The 19,680-nt window shown below is 40.5% G+C and overlaps 1 long non-coding RNA gene across 2 annotated transcripts in view; it reads left to right on the forward strand.

The window, feature by feature from the left end:
• Window positions 1-19,680, forward strand: part of LOC141760878 (uncharacterized) — a 160,733-nt gene that overhangs the window by 133,742 nt on the left and 7,311 nt on the right. For both annotated transcript variants that reach the window (XR_012592477.1, XR_012592478.1), the window contains exon 3: window positions 2,867-2,985. This is a non-coding gene — a long non-coding RNA (uncharacterized LOC141760878). The remainder of the gene's footprint in view (window positions 1-2,866; window positions 2,986-19,680) is intronic.

A 19,680-nucleotide genomic window follows, 5' to 3' on the forward strand; every position in this document is an offset into this window, starting at 1 on the left:
CAATTATTACCACCCAGCCAGCTAAATAGTCTCGGGGACCTTACAGAATGTAATTTCCAAGAGACGCCCCGAGAGTCCCGGCTAGGTTGTGGGAATTGGTAAACACACAAAGCGAGCCAAGTCCCCGAGGCCCCGCAGTGCCTAAGAGAAAGGGTAAGTGAGTGTGGATAACACTGCTATCAAACAATGAGACAGCACAGTCGGCCAGTAAGGGACTTAAACTCATTACAGCTCGGGATGGCTGGGCCCACATGTTGGGTTATAGCTGTCTACTTATCGCCGTGGAAATTTCACTTTCAGCGCTTTCAGTGTTAACTGTGATCCTGCGGTATATTAGGAGCTTTCGCCTTGAACTGGGAAGAGCTTCTATTAGATTGTGATGTTGTTTAGTGCAGCTGAGAGAGTAAAATGAAAAACAAGGATTCGGTTTCGGAATTCACCGTGCATTTCCAGTAACGCCGCCATTCTTCATTTATTTAATCTATCGGGATCCATTCATCCCTTTTAATAACAGATGCAGATGATTAAAGGACATTTCAGAAATAAATCTAAAAAAAGGTAAAGACTTGAGTCGACTGCAAAAAAAAAAGGGTCTGCAAGTCAATATAAGGTGATCTTATGTTGTGTATACTGTGCGTATGTTTCCGCTTGCCAAACGATTTTCAATTTCCCCAGGTTCAAAGATCACAGAATGAGATTTGAAACCAATTTACAGAGTTTTGTTTTTTTGTTTTAAATAGGTCAGAAGCACTGTACGAGCCCAAATTAAAGCAAATCCTTTATTAAAGCAGAAATATATAGGCTAATTGGCAAACGTTCAAAAGACTTCTGAAAAATGCTTGCATTTTAATGAATAGAGAGAATACTAATGTAATGCTAATTAGTGATGAATAAACTTAAATCTTACTAAAAGCAGTAGAATACTTTGTATCCTGCATATCACAGCTGCAAATTTTAGTATTACAAGGCTGACTGAAATTACATTAAGCACATTGCAGGATAAAAAAAAACAGTCCTACCCACTACACACCTGTTCCCTCATCAGCTCTGCAGTCGCCTGACCTTCTCTGCCTTACTCTTTCTTTTAATATACTGTTTATTAGCACTTCTGTCTCATTAAATCAGTCCCACGCACAGTAGCCCTACTGTCCAGCCTCTATCTGTGGATAGCGTCATAATGCGTTGTATCAACTGGTATTGCCAACAGTGGCTAACCCAGTTGGAGCAAACCCCATTATAAATAATTTTCCAACTTGTTGTACTGGAATACCAACGCCAACTCTGGTGTGGCGTCATTCACAGCTCCGCAATGATTGAGCGTGAGAGGCTGCAAGGGCTTGAAATGGGACAGCACTTTGCGGCGACGTATCACGTTACCTTGACGACTCCAATTGTGGGTTTTTATTTTTACGTTTTTTTACTGCCTGATTTTAAAATCTTTCAGGCTCTTGCCTTACGAGACAAGAGGTACCCTGATTGTCAAATAATACATTTATTTGTCAAAACTGCATCATTATGCAACATCTAAAGAAATGATTAATGAATATACTAGGTGTGTGATATAGTTAGGGTTGTAACGGTATGAAAGTTGACAGTTATCGTACTGTGTATTTGCTTATCACCGGTATTGAAAAAAACTGACATAAGTGAGTGTGTGTGAGTTAAATATATGCACATTAGCAGTCTGGTTTATTAGTTAATTGCTAATAATCATAGGACATTATTTTAAAAGTTCACAGCTGATGTTATTTTTCATTTGGTAGGTAATTTAACATGCTAATTGCTGCTTACATGTAAACTAACATGCTTCCATTATATAACATATTATAGTTACATGCTATTTTTTTATCAGGTTTATAATTCTGTTTATTATAATTCTGTTCAGGATCATTATAACTGATGATAATGCTAATTATAATAGCCAAAATAATAACAATAAAAAAATAACAGTGTAATACCGTATATCCCTTTTGCCGTAATTCTTTTTTTCCTGTATCGTATTGTATCATACCGTAAAAATCTCATAACGTGACAACCCTAAATATAGTTTATGCCTGCATTCCTCTGATTTCATGTGTTTTTTATTTTCCATCTTAAATCCTTAATGTAAATTTATTGTGTAAATTTAATATGCCAGGCTGAATACCCATGTGCCATCCTCTCTGTTTACCTTTTTTTCCTTTAACGCCTCTGGACTACCCCTGGTAACTCTGTGTTTAACGTCACAAAACTATGAATCGTGGTTAATTCCCTCATGCAAAGTCAGCAGAAATGCAGCCTTACACCATAAGTGTGCATAAAAAGGGCTCAAAATGTCTGCAAGAGAGCCCTCGAGCACTTGTCGATTTGACAGTGGGACGTATACCTAAACACTCACGGACTTTGTGAGTCCGTGAGTGTTGACATTTGGGATCGTGCCAAACAGTCTGCCATCGCTGTCTGCATTTGGATCCTATCCCTGTTACCCCACACGCACACCAGCCATGACAATAGAAGTCAAACCCAGTAATTATCATTTTAGCGTCTGACAACATAATTTGTGAGGATATAATCAAAGTCTCAATGGAGGATTCTTGAATCGGTCAAAATAATGCTTTTAGTACTTGGAAGTAGGCTAATGAATGGAACGGTTTGATCTATTGTCAGTGTTTGGAGTTCGCTACCAGTAAGATATTGTCAGAGATAATCAGAATATGTCACAGCCCACTTGCTCTTTAATTGCTCCTGGAGAAACCTTTGTAAGACTTATATACCGAATGAGAGAACTTTTGAGGGGACAGTTCGCCTCCTCTCCTGTCTGTCCCGCCCACATGTGTCCTGATGCGTCATTGTGGTTGGACTAAGTGATCTGTACTTCTTTTACCAGATTACTGTTCCTTTAAACCCTGCTGATGAGGAACAAAGAGAGGCAAGAGACGAGGAGGAGGAAGAGGAGGAGGAGGAAGATGCACGACAAAGGTCACCAGATGGATTTTCTTCTATAAGGTAATCATGTTAAATGTGCATTAGTCTTTGATGATACCTTTTTGAAATGTCAGTAATGCAGTCTTCAAAGCCATTCAGCATTGATTATTTGTATATTTACTGCAGGAATTGTTGCTTCAGTACGGGGAAACGGAAGTTAGAGCATCTTTAGCTTCTGTAGTGTGAGTATTCCCCCGGTGAAACGGAATATTTGAGCGGTGTACAGTTACAAGAGGGATTTAAATCGAGTCCTTCACACTTGATTGGACCGCTAAAAAGAGGGCGGGCTTAGATTGTGGTGTGATACGGAGCCTCCACGCACGCCTGAAGTTGCAGATTGATTGATGGATGGATGTCGCGATATTATTGGTTGAAATTGGTTGGTACTAGCTTACGTAAGCACACGTCATATTTAGTTTTACAGGATAAGCTGATGAAGGGAAATCAATCGATTCGTGGCACACTTTTTAAATGACATGCTTTTTAATCTTTGGGTGTGGAATATTTTCAAAGTCAAAAGGCCCAAGTCCAAGTAAAGTCACGAGTCACTGGTGTTAAAGTCGAGTAAAGTTGAGTTGCAAGTTGATTTTGTCAATCAGAGTCTAAAGCAGGGGTCTCAAACTCGCGGCCCGCGGGCCAATTGCGGCCCGCAAGACGATATTTTGTGGCCCCCACCTTGATATGAAAGTTTAATGTTAGTGCGGCCCGCAAATTTTTTTTTTTTTTATAAAGTTTTTTTTGGGGGCATTTTTTCATTTTTATTGACAGGACAGTGGATAGAGTCTTGGAAAGGGGGGAGAGAGAGAGTGGATGCGGAAAGGGCCACAGGCCGGATTCGAACCCGGGCCGCCGCGGTCAGGACCAAGTCTTGTTACATGGGCGCCCGCTCTACCAACTGAGCTAACCAGGCGCCCTCGGCCCGCGAGTTTTATGTGAATGGCAGTTTGCCGTTGAAGGTCCCTTTGTTGCGCGAGCCCGAGCTGAACGAACCTACCAATCACAGCGGGGTATATGGCTCCCGGGGGCGGGCAATCGGCCGGGCTTGATGCAAGCAGAGAAACATTTCACAACAACTATGGCGGCGCCCGTGTAACATCGCATAAGCTTGATTAAAGCTTGATTTATACTTCTGCGTTGAATCGACGCCGTAGCCTGACGTGCACCTCTCCAGAAATGTAACTACACGTCGCGGCGACGCAGACCGCAACAGCTGTGATTGGTCCAGTCTCTCAGCGATGCTGAGCGGCCAGGACCAAGTTCTACTTCTCTCTGCCTCCATCTTTTCAATGTTTGTTCACACAAATCCACTCAGATATATTGTCTCTTTTCGGCGTTGCAGTAATGTCAGTAAAAGTTCTGTGGTTCAACAGTTATTAGCTCCAACTCCGCTCAGTTTCTGTTTGTAGTACAAGAAGAAGAAGGAAACTCATAGAGACGCCGCCGCCAACTAGCGGTTTGGTGGTGTAATTGCAGAGCAACACAAACACAGCAGGCACAACTTTATTGCGGAGTGACACCAAGTGGAATGAATATATATCTTGTCACACAGCCCCAATCATGTCTTTTTCAAAGCCTGCAGTGAAGAGAAAGGTTGGTGACGAGCACAGACAATTTCAGGAAAAGTGGGAGACGCAATAGAGGCCATGTTCAGAAGAACCGTTCATGTTCTTCAATGTTCCATTAATGTTCAGGACAGTTCATGTTCAGAAGAACCCATTCAAGTTAAAGAACTGTTAATAATGACGTTTGAGAAGATTGTTTTTTTTTTAACAAAGCTTTTTTTGTGGAATACCTGATGCGGCCCAGCCTCACCCAGACTCTGCCTCCAGCGGCCCCCAGGTAAATTGAGTTTGAGACCACTGGTCTAAAGTCATCACATTTTCTGACGTATTCCCCGGTGAAACGGAATATTCAAGCGGTGTACAGTTACAAGACTGATTTAAATGAAATGCTTTGCATTTGATTGGACCGCTCAAAAGTGGGCGGGCTTAGAGTGTAGTGCGATACGGAGCTGCACACACACCTCCTGTGTTGCAGATTGATTGATGGATGGATGTCATGATATTATTGGTTGAAATTGGTTGGTACTAGCCTACGTAAGCACACTTGATATTATTGTTTCACAGAAAAAAAAGATGATTGGATTTTAATATATAGATACAAAGAAATAGATTTTCTTTTTTTAATTATTAGAAGTGAGAGGCATTGGTTGACTACAGTAGAAAAGCTGTTTTAGTTCTAGCATGAATCCTTTTTCAAAGGTTTTAAAACATATTTTTGATGCTAACTCACACTTTGAACCTTAATTGTAACTGTAAGGTGTAATTTTATAGGGAGGCAGTAAGACGCGTCACCCCCAATAATTTCATATTAATCATTTGTCCCCTTCAATTAACTCTATCAAGTGCTTGTGACAGTCTCACCCCTCCCCCTACCAGAGCACATGAGACGAAGAGAGGTTATGAAATTATAACTAAATTAAACTAAATTTTGGCGAGGAAAAACTGGCATGGCCATTTTCAAAGTACGTCTGACCTCAAGATATGTGAATGAGTCTCCCCTTTACAGACAGGCCCACTTTATGATAATCACATGCAAGTCACATGCTTGACTTTGCCATGTTATGATTTGAGCAGCAGGAGCAGTAGCTGTGAGGGATTTTGGACAATATTTGTCATTGTTTTGTGTTGTTAACTGATTTCCAGTAATAAATATATACATACATTTGCATAAAGCAGCACATTTACCCACTCCCATGTTGATAAGAGTATTAAATTCTCGACAAATCTCCCTTTAAGGTACATTTTGAACAAAAATATGTGATTAACTTGCGATTAATCGCAATTAAATATTTGTATCGATTGACAGCCCTAATATATATACAGTATATAACAGGTGTATGTTTACCAAAAATACTTTCAACCTCTGTATCCTTAATAATTTTTAATAGAGACCTTATAAAATAGATAGAATAATAGCTTGTAAATATGAAAAATATAGTAGTTGCATCTTTACTCCAAAGTAGAATATTAACTGCTACTTACCCCTGAAACATGCAGAGGAGATGACGGAACTTTTTCAGCAATGAGTAGCGTCTGCAGGTGTTCCTTTCAGGCTGCTGCATACAGTCCCAGCAGCCTCCACTTATAAGGTAGGGCTACATGTATGTGGCCTTGAGAGGTGAAACCCAGGTGAAACAGTCTGCAAGACATCCACTGCTGCTCATTTATGTTATTATTGGTACAGGATTATGATTACCATGCTTACTGCTGTGAGTGCATGAACAAGATCAACATTTTTTAGCAGCTCTTCTCTTCTCTTATCTGGATTTTGGCTGCTGAAAAGTTAGAGGACAGAGTTTGCAGAGATTTTAGTGAATAAATCAACCTGAAACTATAACTAGGATTTTGAAAAGTGAGGGGGACATGCCCCAGTGGAAATTACGCCTCCGTGTACATATGCTAATAGCACAGAGACAATGAACAAATTTAGCTGTGAGTCAGGGCCCTTGGGCTTCAGCCCATGTAGACAAGCCCATGCATTTATTTCATGTGTGACCATTACCTTAAAGTTACAGTTATAAGCTCAGAGGAAGCGCTGGCGCTCCCTAAATTAGGTCCCTGTGGCCGTGTGTTTGGAATGAGCAAGGCAATGAGACCAGCGAACATAGGGGGGGAAATAAAAAATAACAGGACTCAGCATTTCCCACTCATATTTTATTTTAACATTTAATAAGAACCCTGTCTGACCACCAGGCCATCCCGTAAGACACTGTAAGGTCATGCGCTTGACCCTTCCTTTCTCCCCAGAACAAAATGATCCTAATTATATGGGGTGGAAATAACTGATTGAATTCTTCTAAAAACAAGTCATAGCATCCTCCACAATGTGCTCCGAATAAACTTTAAAGTAGGTCACCTGAGCAGCTAGAAGTTTGTCTCTTCTAGACACTGTTATAAAAAGTCAAATTGTTCTTCTGAGATTTTTACTATTTGGGGGTAAATATGATTTGAAATGCGTCATTCAGTATCTCCACAAAAAGGACTTAAGCCACAAAAGTTCTCATCATTTTGTAATGGTCTACAATTGTTATTTTTTGTTGTTTTCAAACTATAACAATTTCCTGCAAATGAGATGCTGGATGCCGTTAAAGGAATAGTTCAACATTTTGATGAATTACTCTTATTTGCTTTCTTGCTGAGTGTTAGATGAGAAGATTGATACCACTACTATCTGCCTACAAGCACCTCTAGAGCTCAGTAATTAATATGTTATATCTTGTGTGGTTAATCTGTACATGCTGGACCATTTCTTTGTTCAGGACCAGCAACTTCCTGGAGTCTCCGTTTGCAGATGATATTACTTTATTGACCTGTAGATGCGTGAGGTGAGAGAGAAAGAGAGAGCGTGGGACTGACGATGAGTATGAATTGATCAGTAACGTTACAGCTGTGAACGTAGCAGAGCAGTGTGTGTACAGTTTAAGTTGTCCGTGAATAAATGCTACAACTCCTCAAGACCCAAGCCAAGTTCCCATGTCTTGTCAGCCACCTGCTGATTAAAGTGAAGGGTTTAGCCCCGCCGTGGAGCGGCTGCTGAGTCAAGTGGGACACCTAGTGGTAAAATTTGGTATACCGGTCTACCGGCATAATATCAAACTGGTTTGCAAATTTTCACACCGGCCCAACTCGAAGCAATAAAAACGCCGTTCTTTCTTTCGGCATTTGGTATTTGAAAGCCATGTAGTCTGTACTGACTGCAATTTAAACACATTTGCATAAATATGATACCCTCAGAGCTAGTGACGTAGAATAGAAAGTGAGAAAGACCGCTTATTGGTGGGTGGAAAGTCAAAGAAACACAGGACCTTCAACCAGGAGACCGTTTTTCGTGTCCCAAAGTGTTCTTAAGTTATTTTGGTGTCACGTTAGTGACTTTTGTAACATGTTTTTTAGTGACATTTGTGACACGTTTCCCATACTTCTGTTTCCTTGCTTCCATATTTTACTTCGTTTACGTACTTATTTTAAACCCAACGATGATGTTTTGCCTAAACCTAAGTGATTTAGTTGCCTAAAGCAAAAAGGCTAAAATGCGTTCTCATGACACGTGGAGTGCCCTTGTGATGTTGTGCCATTTACACGCCTTCCCACGGTTGGGCTGCTTTTCCAGTACATTTCTTGCCAGTAGATGGTGTTTCTGCTCAGCAATTGAGTGATTTTAGCCGAATCTGGTGTTTGCATCATCCAACGGCACCTCAGTGTGTCCTCGTTCTTGTAACACTGCCTCTACCTTCATGTTCTCATGTGCACCGGTGTAGCTTACAAATGCCAACACTGCTACCAAAACAGAAACACTGACAAGAAGATACCTTGAAGGTCTTCAGAGGTGTCTCTTCAGTAAAACACACAGTATGATCAGTAGCTAATGTCCTCAGGTTTCCATTCAGTATGCTGCTTGATAAATGCCAACCGCTCTTCACCGGAAAGCTGCATTGTACCAGGTTAAATGGTCCTCTATCCATCTCTCTGTGTTCCCCCTCAGAATGATATATGTATTTCTTGCTCTTGCATTCTCGTCGTCACGTCCTCCCTTTCCTCTCTCTCTCTCTCTCTCGTGGACAAACTTTGTTCTTTCACTGCTGCTGCGATCCCTCTTTGTCACCAGACTCCCCCCTCTCACGCTCCCTTTATCTCTGTTTCTTCTCATTGTTCTTTATCTTTTCGTTGCTCTCCATCTGTCGCAGAGTCCATCTTTTTCTCATGCTGCTTAGTTCTTCCACTTAGCTGCGTTCATTTTTTACCCATTTATTTCTCTCAGCGTTTCTCCGGTCTGTGTTTTCTCTTCTAGTTTCTGCTCCATATTGATGTTCCCTCTGACAACAGCAGTATTTAGAGCTATTAGATATTAGCTCAGTCAGCCCCGGTTGCAGAGCATCTTGTTTCTAGCTTGATTTACAAAACACACTAGTCACACTCTGGCATTTTGCTGTCATGCTGTAAATCGCGCATATGATAATGTGTTATCGCAGCTAATTTTGCTGTGGTGTACTGAAAACAGTCCCATGCTTTGCATTTTTTATACTGGCAGAGTTATAGCTGTTGTAGGCTTTACTGAATGCACAGTTTTATCTGATATATAGAGTGTCAAACACGCTGACTCTTCTTGTAAAAAACACAGCTAATCTTAATTTAATTCTAATCTTAATTAAGGTCATTCCCATCATTTATGAATATTGGCGCAACTCAACCCGCTCCGCACAACGTTATTGGTTGATGCCTTTATTGACAGTGCAAAACAATGTCTTTTACTCTCTCATGGTTGGGTTGTACAGCTCTGGATCGCCGGTTGCGTGATTGGCCGACGCAACATGACGTCGGATTGTGTTTCTCCAAAAAATGTATTCTGTTTCTACTTTTCTGCCGCAGGCCGGTGCGTTTTTTTTGGCACCCTTGCAACCGCTGCAGCCGTGGCCCAAACCACTACCCCCATTCAAAATGAATGGGACGACTTCTGGTGTGAATGCAGCCTAAGGACAACCTCACAGAGCTGCTGGCATAGCTGTGGACTCTTATGCTTGATTTATGCCTGCCGCGTCTGTAAGGGTTGTGAGTGTCCGCACGGAAAAAGTGATGTCACACCATCAGACACGGCCCTTCGCGGGGGTTCTATGTGGCAGGTTTTCGCCTGCACGGATGGGTGGCGAAGATCTTTGAGGAGCTTTGAGAATGTCTGTTTGCCGTCAAGAGAAATCCGCACGGAGTATAGAAGGTCCATATGCTTCCTTGTCATGATTCCACGTCAGCTCATGTCCCTGCGGAAAGTATAACTGAAGCTTAAGTCTGTTTTTTTGTCGTAGTAGAAGTAGAAATGTGAATCTAGAATGATCTTTTTTCCTTTTTTGTGAGGAGAAAGTGAAGTGTCTGCCACCACAGAAACCACCTGATTCAATCATGTTTGTAGGTGGCCCAGTTTGGCCTCTATCATTTGTCTTTGCCACTGGTTACTGTGAGAATTAGTGACATTGATGAGCCATAATCTAAAACAGTGGACAGTTTTTACACCCCTCGCACCTCCAAACACAGCTCAGTAACTAATCTCTGTGTTTCAGCATAGATGACAGAAGTTTTTCAAGGTCGTGCCTCGTGAAAAGCACTTTTCAGAGAAGTATGAGGGCGCAATAGATCATTTTGTGTCCTGTTCTGTGTAATCTGTCTTGACCTGTCATGTACCATTAGATGGCTACTGTACCCTGCCGCGACCTGGGTTCTGTGTGTTCTGTCATTTCCTCGGTCTTGTCCTCTTCAAAGTGTTCTTGTACAATTACTTTCAGATTACCAACATAACATTAATATAACTGGTATAGTGTTTAAAAACGTCAAAATTGTATGATTTCACTCTGTATGACGTACTGTATACTGACGCCTTAAGATTAACCCCTTGAGGGTTTCTTAAAATGTGCTCTATATAATACCCAGAGCACTAATATAGCAGCAAACAACTATTGTCTATGTAAAGATATAGAGGAGTAATGTCTACCTGAGCAGAGAATGAAGTTGCTCTCCCCCTCTGTGTGTTGTAATCAGAGCTTCTCCTCGCTTTGTAGACATAGCCGGGCCAGCCGCACAAAATATAAAGAGCGGCAAAAGCCGCATAGGGAGGAGGTTGGTGGTCGATTGGAAGGTCTAAAAATACCGGTTTTTCGTCCGTTATGTCCCGTGTGAAATCAGAAGTCAACATTGATTTATTTGTCACGTAACTTCCGTACTAAAGTTCTGCCACTTCTGGAGTTACTTTAAGCCAAAATACAATCTTTTCCTAAACCTAAGTTTAGCTAAATTAAGTCGTATTGTTGCCTAAACCTAAGGAAGTTGTTTCATGTGAATACGGAAATTTAATTTGAAAAGACTGTATATGCACGTAACGAGCAGAAATCGACACGTTTTGCTGGAAAATGGAGGAATAACTTTTTTGTAAGATATCATACAAACCGTTGTCTGAGAATACATTGAGTTAGCATATCCTCCATCCATTTCACACAATCATTAGATGTTCTTTGAAAACTGCCTTTGTTGTCTCCTGTCCTGCCATCTGGTATAAACATTGTTTGATGACCGTCTTTTTCTTTTAATGACTCTGGGCAGATAGCTGTAACGACACTACCTTTCATTAGTCGCCCTTTATAACAGAACCTTTTTCTTGTTTTGTAGAACCGTTTATATGGTATTTGGTAGCTGTTTCTGAACAGAACCTTTCAAATATCACTGAAAAGGAGATGTGTGACCACCAGAAAAGTTTAAGTTCATTTAAAAATGCTTTCATTCTTGTAGTGAAGATGACAACATACTGTACAAATTAGGAGTGTCAGGACATTTGCATGTAAACATCCAATCTGATCTCTTTAATTTCCCACGTCTAGGTTTTAGATTAGCATCTCCTCTCAGTCAGAGCAGGGCTGTATTTTGGACTCCCTCAGAAAAGGCTGGCATATAGGCGAGCAGCTCTGCTTATTTCCAAAAATCTGCCAAACTGGCTGTGGAGGCAAACGCTCGTGCTGAATATTTAATGGACAACAACATTTTCCTCCACACTACAGCCATTATTGTATGAACTACAATATGCTGTTGAAGGGATTTTGCAAAGGAAGAAAGAGCGAGCGGCTGCTGCGAGTCAAACAGATGCCACCAGGGAGGATGTCGGGGTGGACGGAGGGCCTGAAGAGACTCAGGCAAACAGGGATGGCTGGTTATTAATGTCCACACAGAATCGGAGGACTGTGCAACACAAAGCACCGATGTTAGACGTGTCTAGTGTCGGGACACAAATTGGGAAGCGGCATTTTATATAGCAAAAGCAGCCTAGATCAACAGAAAAGAAGAAAAGATCAAGTTGTGGGATCTTCTTGTAGTTGTCAGATTTCAAATAGTCTTTGACGTTCCAGTGGTCCACGTTATGAAGATGTCGTCCTTTCTGGTTATCAAACCAGTGACCATGCATATACACTCAGATGTCAGTATTTCCTGCAGAGACAGAGGCAGAAAAGCAGAACTGGGTGAAATAGTGTGTGCAGAGTAATCACATTCATCCATGCAGTACTGTATGGGAGGTAGAAATGAAACTATCCACTCGGCTGTAGAGTTGGAGATGTTTTTACCGCTCGTTTAAATGGCTCCACCAGTTCAGTAGTATTTTCTGTTTATATCTAACATTTATTTTCCCCTTTTGATTACCAAATCATAAATCATATATGTAGACATTTTCTGGCATCGGTTGTAATGTCAAAGTCATCAAAATCCCCTCATTTGTCATCTAAAGCCCAGCGTACACACTACACAACAATCAAGCCGATTTTGGGCCCGAATCCCTCCTCCTGACAATGATCAGTAAAAAAGCATGGTCAGCTCAGAAGTTCATCCCGACCGCAACGACTTCAAATCGTAAATATTAAACATGTTCAATATTTATGATCAGATATCCTGTTGTGTGTGTGGGAAACCCCGAGGATAGCCGATGACGCAGTCATATGGGAAAGAACAATAGCCAATTGGGAACCAAGCTGACTGAAGCGGAAGGATAACAACCGCCGTCATGCCGGCCGTGGCTAATGAGGTAATGCAAAACGCAAAGCATAAAGTATTCGTAAGATGGACTCAGAAATGGAGGACATTGTTTATTTGTGGCAGCAACATAAGTGTTTTTTTTAACATGTCTCCATGACTTCATCCATTATTTTTCTTTTTTATTTGTGAATTTTTAGTACAAAGTAGTGGAAAAACATCGCTAATTCTTCCTGCGCGTCGTCCGCCCTGTTTGTTTACACTAAAGTCACGTTTGATAGCGAAAGATTTTGCGAGATTCACGTTCTCTTTAGTCAGGACTCTTGTTGTTCATGAATAGAATCTGCTAGTGTGTAGGGCCAAATCGTTGCTCACCACACACTATAGGAACAAAACTGATAAATCTAACATAACATGTCGTTATGTGTGGGGTCTCTCACATTTTCAAAATCTTTTAAGATGGAAGCCTTAAATAAGTTAGGCCGGTCTTGGGGTTGACGACACACACACGTTGTATAGGGCTGTGTATTGGCAAGAAACTGGCGATACGATACGTATCATGATACAGGGGTTACGATGCAATATATTGCGATATATTGCGATACTGTAAGAAAGGATATATTGTATATTGCGTTTTTTTATTTTTATTTTAGGAAACCTGTCATAGTATAAAGAAACACCACCACATGCATAAAATCGGAATTTGAAAAATATTGACTATTTTATGCAATCAAAACAGTGGGATCTGCATTTATCACAGTCCCTGTAACATCAAATATCAAATAAACAGTAGCACAAAACACAACATTGCAATGCTCAATATTTTCAATACTTTCCTACACCCTTATCGTTGTATATGTTTGCAATTTAGAAGACCGAACTGCTGGATGTTTTTGTCTTTAATACTCCGATTCATTGGCTCCAACTGCTTTTTGTATTTTTGTGTCTACTGCTGCTGATCAGATCAGCGATGTGGAGCACAGGAAGACGCCGGATGTGGAAATCCTCAGCGGGTCGATACACGAGCCCCTAAATTACCTCAATGGTTCTCACTTTTGAAATTGAATAGGCTTCCTGAATGATTTAAGGGCTGGCTTTATGGGAATAATGGAGGGCGAGTGGCGGTAACACAGTGCCAACAGGGTAACAAGCTCGAAACAATAAACACACAGACGCGGAAACACATAATAGCTGAACTTATAAATGGATGTCCACGCATAAGCAATGTGAATAGACACATAAGAGCTGAATGCATCGTGTATGCACGCAGTAAAGCGCATGTACTAAATCTTATAAACAATGTTCTGCATTTGTATCTGCATTAACTTATATTGTAGCATGTTATCACTGTTGGGGATGGGTGTGTGGAGATACTTGAGGTAGCATTTCAATGCAGCTCTGCTCTCTTGACCTTTTTTGTTCTTTGGCTTTTCTTGTTACGTTTTCCTGCCATTAACCTGCTGTTAATATAAAGAAAGTCTGATCTTCTTCCCTGCTATTCACCTTCTACAATTCACACTTACATTTTGAAATAAGCTCTTAACTAAAAAAAAAGAAGGGTAATTTAACATTTACAATGGTTTTCATTAATGTCTGTCTTTTTTTCAAAAGACCATTCTTCCATCTTATTTCTCATCATTCATTCACACCTTTCTCGCCCGTCTTCACTCTTAAAACCACAAAACTCATACTCATAGTTTTTTCTTTTCTTCCTTTACACATTACTTTTCAGAAACGCCGCCGCTCGACCTCATCACTCCCTCATTCTCTTCTTGAACTTTAACTTTTTGTCCCTCAAAACCGCACTCCTTCGCCTTTTGTGATTTTTTTTTTGTCCTCCACTCATTCTCTGTGTCCACTGAAGGGTACATGAATGGACGGTGGAGCAGCTGTATTTCTGGCAGGACTAATAGGGCTGATGTTTTACCTTGAATAAGGGCTGATGCTGCATTTTACCTGCATTGATCTACAGTTGCCGTGCGAGTCAGGACGTTGACACCAAACTGTAAAATGTGCATGTGTTACAGCTGTTTCAGTGAGGATTAGCATTCACTACACATACCATTTGGTGGCTGCTTTTATCACCTCTTGGCACCATGTGTGCATGCAGTTTTATCACGCATGGCCACAGAGGGAATCAAACCACTAACCCTGCTAGTGTTACTGTCACGCTTTACCTACTGAGCCATACAGAAAGCTTTCTACTCGCATGGGATTTATTCAAAAATATTCCGCCGCACAGGGCCCAACGCTAACACGAATTCCTCGACCGCCTTACTAGTTCATGAGTTCATGAAAAGTAGAACACTTTTCCCATTTTTCACACCGCCTTCAAGTGCGATGCAGTCTTTTCGGTGCGAGCGGTACCCAATCACAGCGCAGTCAAAGGAAATGCTAAACAAGATGATTGGTCGGGAACGGGCTGTTTTTCAGCAGGACATTTTTCACTTCACAGGCTACAGTAAGAAGTTCCGATTTGTGTGAGCGCTGGGATAATTTTCAGGTGTGCACCGTGAAAAATACAGGTGTGTACTTCTTACACAGACACACACACACACACAAAAAGTATGTAGAACGCCAAACAGTAACCCTGAATAGTAAACACAGACTTTGTAAAAGCTAGAATAAGAGTAGATTTATAATGTGTACTCATCATTATTCAAGCTCACAGCCAAGTCCTTTTTATTTTTAAAGAGGTACTCATCAATTTTACACGTGAGGTTCAGTTTACTCGTCACAAAGAGAACTACACAGCCTGTGAAAACAGCTGTAACAGGAAGCCTGCATTAAAAAGTGCAGATGTGGGGTTTAAAGACCCTGACAAATTATTTACTCACTTTTAACTAAGAATAATGGCATCCTACATGACCACACTATTTTCTGCCGAGAGTTTTGGTTATTTCATGTGAGAGATTTCTGTATTTGTATTATTTTTTCTCACTGGTTTGAAGAGGAAGAAGCTGATCTGGTTGCTTTCAATCAAATCTGACCAAGTCAACCTTCACAGTCCTTAACGAGGCAGATTAATTGAGTCTTTGGGTGTTAAACTTTTAATAAATAAGACTTTAAAATGTTTTTTTTAATATTGATACTATCTAGTCATGACTAGGGATGTCACAAGAACCGAGAACTTAACGTTAACTGACGTTGCATTGTTTCATTATGATGTGTTCAAGCTCTAATCAGTAAAAATGATAGTATAGTATATTAGGCGAAGGTGAGTTATAACGTTATCATGATGCGTTCAAATGTAATCTTGTAAAATGTTGTTTTTGGCAAGACACAAAGAGATGTTTTCACAGCAATATAAATTTGATGTTAGAGAGACAATTCTGACCTGTTTAACTCACTAACACTAGCTCTGAGTGTTTGTGTGGTATCGAATTGGGTATCGACAATCGTGGAATTTCACTGGTATTGGTATTGACTATTAAATATCTAGTATAGTGACGTCCATTTAACAATTACGATTTAAAGCTGCAGTGGGTAGAATAGGAGCAAATATGATTAAAAAATCGTTGAGATCTGCTGAGGAAATACCAAGCACCGCCCACCAGTGGGAGCACAGCCAATAGGAACTCTCTCTCTCTCTGAAATGACCTGTGATTGGTCAAAGTCTTCCGTCTCGGGCTAGATTTTTTAAAGCTTGAAAACGGAGCCATTTTCTCTCAGAGCACTTGATTTACAATATGTTGAAATGTTATTATGGGATTCTTGCCCAATGATGTCAAAAACGTGTTGCCTACTGAAGCTTTAATGACAAGTTTTCATGGCCTTTAAAAGAAGTGGGCATGTTGGAAATTGGCTAATTGTAGGATCCAGTGTTGAGCCCTACTGGGGACCATCTCTTGTGAATTCCACAACTTTATGGAAGAACAGCACTAAACTGCTTTAGTTCCCCTTTAACTTTGCTTGATGACACACTACATGTAAATGTGATAGAACAGTATGCTTTTGTTGCATTTCATACACTTCAGAAAGTATTACTATTTAAATGTAAATCTGTCTTAGATGTTCAGTTAGAGCTTGTTTGTTTACTCCCTAGCAGCTCTGGCACGTACGGTCAGCTAATCACTGGGATGATTTGATTTGTGCCAGATGTCTGTGTTCACTTGATTTGATGGTGTTGTCTCAATTAGGAAGACTGAGTAGCAAAGTCACTCTGACTTTAGACTGCAGCTAGCAAATGGCATAAATGCTGATTATCAGACGGTTTATACTTTGTAGATGCTCATTTATTCTCTTATCAGAAAGCAAAATATTCAAGAAAGATAGTTGCACCAAAAGGATGTTTTGCAGTTAATGTCCAAATTTAGGAAAAATAAAGGTGAACAACAGAAATTCCCATTTTAACTTTTTGACACTTGATAATGTGGATGAATTGGTATTTGAATAATCTGGGACAAATTTGGGACAATTTACAATCTGCATGCATGCTTCATGAATCCAACACTGTTTTCTAGTACTCAAAAATACATACAAAACAAAAAAATGATCACCTTTTTCTCCGTCCATCCCTCCTCTCTTTCACTCTCACATTCATATTCTCCTTCCCACATAAACACACATGGGTGTTGTGGATATGGTCAGACATGGCAGCAGCAGGTTCAGTGTGTTATCTGAGCCTGAAAGCCTGCACAGGGCAAGTCTGCCATCTACTGAGGAAGAGAGAGGAGAGTTTTAGCATCTCCTGAGTATAGGCACTGTATTCTGATGCAGATATTCATCTCAATGTTGCTTGGTCTGATTTAAAGCCACTAATGTATAAGGATAGTTGAATTTTTTTTGGTAACTTACTGTCAAGTAAAGCTAGATATTCTTTTTTATTTATCTCATGAATGAGTTGGCATGAAAATCAATGCTGTCTTAACTCCCTCTTGACCATAAATAAATAGCAATGCTTATTATTCTGGTTCTTCAAAACTATGAGATGAGATGTTTCCTGATTCAATTAAGATAACAGAAAGCTAATCAGCTCTACATTTACAGCTTCGGGGGGAAATGTTGAAGTCCTACAGAGCAATAACTTCAACTGATTATTTACAGGATTTCTTTTTGTGAAACAGTCATGTCACTAAACCTACGAGCATGCACGAGACTTACATTAATATATTTGAATGGCTGTATGTCATGATAGTTAGCTTTTTGCTATGGTTTGAAAAGTGAGGCAAAAATAATCTTTTCATCTCTCATTTGACATAGTTTAATTTATAACTTATTGAATTAGATGTTGTTTTTGAGATATTTGTATATATTTAGTTTGCCCCTTACAGTGTGAACATGGATAGTTAACAATGACTAAGGCTGCATTCACATCAGATCCGGCAGTGCAGCGATTCCCCGCAAGGTTGTGCGGGATGTAGGAGTGTCAGTTAAATGGCCTATTTGTGTATGAATTTTTTTTTTATAACTTTCCTGTACCAAAGTTGATTTCGGCCTTCCTCCCATGGCAGCGAGAAGCAGGCATGTTAACTGTACTTTCTCACCGACTCGCTGGTGACGTGTTTGGGCACCGCAGCATGACGTCAGGCTGCGTTTCTCCAAATGTTGATCCTTTTTCTACTTTTCACCACAGGCTGCTTTATTTTACAGCAAGCCCTGCGGCTGACTGGATCGAGTGAGGGAGCAACCGGACAGAGCGACTGACCGACTGGACAGAGCGAGAGACCGACTGGACGGAGAGAGCGACCGACTGGATCAAGCGAGTGACCGACTGGATCAAGCGACTGGACCGAGCGTCTGGACCGAGCGACTGGACCGATAGATCGACCGGCTGGACAGAGCAACTGGACTGATAGATCGAGCAACTGGACCGATAGTGACCCACTGGACGGAGAGAGCGACCGACCCATGTTTCATTTAGTGTTGAGGAGTGTTACATTTAATCACACAGATATTCAATAATTACTCTTTTGCAGTGTTAAAACACTTCAAAAAGAGTAGTGGTTTGGGCCCCCATAAACACCTTTTAAAGTGTTGAAATGAACTCAGATAGTGTTAATTAGTGTTTGTTGATTTTGCTGTGTAGCCTACTTTTCTCCATCTAACACGTTGTGTTTCATCTATTATCTTCCCTTATATCCTATCTATCTCTATAATATCCGATGAAGCCTTAGAAGTTTAAAAATCAGAGTCAGTTTTGGAGGATTTTGGAAGGATGGTGGGTGAAATAGAAACAGATCCAGTGGGAATATTATTCAACTACTATGCTGTTGCTTCTCTGCATCTCAGCAGCAATTTAGCCGCCTACATGTACAGCAGCCTACCACAGCGCGGACAAATAAGGACAGAGAATGAAAAATCAGTTTGAATAATTCCACGTGGGTGTTTTTTTTCCAAAGCCGTTCATTCCACTTGTGATTGATTACTTTAAGAAAAAGTAAATCCCATTTCAATTACTAATTTGACCCACAGCCGCTTCCAGCACACTTAAATATGTATGAATGTCACACACACAGTCACTAATCACAGCGAGCCTGCAGAGTGAAACTGTGGATTAAGGAAGAACGTATATATTGTGTCTACGCGGTCTTTTTAATCCTCACATATCGTCGTACATGACGGATGAGATGAAATCGAAGATCAACTCTTTCTTTCTCTCTTTCTTTGAGTGCATTATTCATCAAAAAACTGATCAAAAGTCAATCTCCAACATGTCCGTGTGTTGCACATACCTGTATATATATATCTCCGCGTCTTTGCACTTATCTTTCCTCGCAGCTAAAGCTGAAGATATACAGTAGAAACTTCATCTTTTTTCTGTTTCATCCTGCGCAGGGGTTCCTGCACTGTGTCACCACTGAGCTCAAAGGGGGAATCTGTGACTTGATAAGTCCGGGTAACATCAAGGAGAATCAATGTTTTATTCATCGGCACAAAGCTCCTGAATTCACTCAAATCAAATTCGCCCGCCTTTGTTTGAGAGATCAGGCTTGAGGTTTGACACATATAGAAATGATTGGATTTTTTTTTTTTGTAAAAAAATAAATAAAAAACAGGACGGCCGGAGAAAGTTCTGAGTGCAGGAGAGGACAGGTTTTTTGGGGAGTTTAATGAGACTAAGAGAAAGAATTAGCTGAACATGTTTAGTTTCTGTTCCAGAAATTGATGTTTTCCATCAAATCTAGCATTTTATTCTTCTCTGTTTCACTTTCAGTTC

This window comes from Sebastes fasciatus, chromosome 22 (genome assembly GCF_043250625.1).
Source record: "Sebastes fasciatus isolate fSebFas1 chromosome 22, fSebFas1.pri, whole genome shotgun sequence".
NCBI classification, from domain to species: Eukaryota; Metazoa; Chordata; class Actinopteri; order Perciformes; family Sebastidae; genus Sebastes; species Sebastes fasciatus.